Here is a 1,610-nt window from a genome sequence, read left to right on the forward strand (position 1 = left end):
AGTCACTCTATCTCAGGGACCCATCCATGCAACAAACCTCGTTGCCAGCTCTGCCCACATATACACACCAGCAACATCATTACAGGACCTAACTGGATCAGCCACACCATCGTGGGTTTGTTCACCTGCACATCTACCAATGTAATTTATGCCATCATGTGCCAGCAATGCCCCTCTGCCATATACATCAGACAAACTGGACAGTCTCTACATAAAAGAATAAATGCACACAACTCAGACATCAGAAATGGCAATATACAAAAACCCATAGGAGAGCACTTCAATCTCCCAGGACACAGTAGCAGATTTAGAAGTAGCCATCCTACAGCAAAGAAATTTCAAGACCAGACTCCAAAGAGAAATTGCTGAGCTACAATTCATCTGCAAATTCAATACCCTCAGCTCAGGATTAAACAAAGACTGTGAATAGCTGGCTAAATACAGAAGCAGCTTCCCCTCTCTTGGAGTTCACACCTCCAGATCTACTGATGACAATACAACTCAGCCTTCCTGACTGAGCTAACCTCGTTATCCCCAGCCTTGCTCTGGCCTATTTATACCTGGCCTTGCAGATTTCCAGGACCAGCATCTGAAGAAGTGAGTTAACTCACGAAAGCTCATGCTCTAAATTTTTCTGTTAGTCTATAAGGTACCACAGGACCCTTCATTGCTGCTTCAGCAGCATTGAGTTCCTGCTGGCACATTCCTAACACTGGAATGGCTGAGGGTTCATAGCCAGTGCAGAGAAGTGAAGTGGGAGTTCTAGGAAGCAGTCCAGGGAAGGAGCAGGGAGAGGTGGGAGGAAAAAGCTCAGAAGCGGTCAGTGTAGGGTCCCTGCTGAGCTGCAACCAGAGGGAGGGTGCGCCTGGGTTCCACCAACTCCACTGAGGGCATAGATGAGGCTTGTGGCGGGGAATGAGAGGATTGTCTGGGTGACTGGGAGTGCCAGAGAAATGAAGGACTGTAGCTCAGAAGGGAGAAAGGCCAAGTCATCCAGACAAAAGGGTGAGTCAGAAGCTGGATAGTTGCAGCTTCTACCAGCAAGAGGGGCTGCCACACTGAACAGGAGAGGTGGAGTCACTGGCAGAACCATATCTTGATAGAGCTGAGCCACCCAGAAGCAATTAGCTGTTCCATTACACTGAGCAAATGAACAGAGGAAAATCATGCAAGATGAGATGAGTCCCTGAGCTGTCTGGGTCAGCTATAAGACAATGGTAGAACAAGGGCTTGTCTGGGATTTGAACCCAGGACCTCTCCCACCCTAAGGGAGAATCATACCCCTAGACCAACAAGCCCTTCTTGTAAATGAAGCACTGGGCTTTCCACAAAATCAGGTTTCAATAAACCCCCAGTGCTCTGATAAATCCTACACTTAACTTCACCTTTCCAAGGTCATTTCCAACCTCTCCTCCCAGCTTTGAAGCAAGAAACCAACTACACACTCAGGACAGTTCACAAACCACACTGTGGGTAAGAAAAATGTCGGCAACGCAAGGTCAGGGACAGCAACGAACACACTCTTTGGAGGGAGCATCAGGGAGTTCAACTCAAGACTTCTTGCTCCCTGAGCAACAGATGGCCTTGCAAAACAAACCCATCTTCTGAGA

At 48.0% G+C, this 1,610-nt stretch overlaps 1 non-coding gene across 1 annotated transcript; it reads right to left on the reverse strand.

Moving 5' to 3' along the window:
* Positions 1 to 1,226: 1,226 nt before the first annotated feature.
* Positions 1,227 to 1,298, reverse strand: TRNAP-AGG (transfer RNA proline (anticodon AGG)). Its single transcript has one exon. It is a non-coding gene; the product is annotated as a tRNA-Pro (tRNA).
* Between the last annotated feature and the right edge of the window lie 312 nt (positions 1,299 to 1,610).

This window comes from Carettochelys insculpta, unplaced genomic scaffold, assembly GCF_033958435.1.
Source record: "Carettochelys insculpta isolate YL-2023 unplaced genomic scaffold, ASM3395843v1 scaffold_0035, whole genome shotgun sequence".
NCBI lineage: Eukaryota > Metazoa > Chordata > Testudines > Carettochelyidae > Carettochelys > Carettochelys insculpta.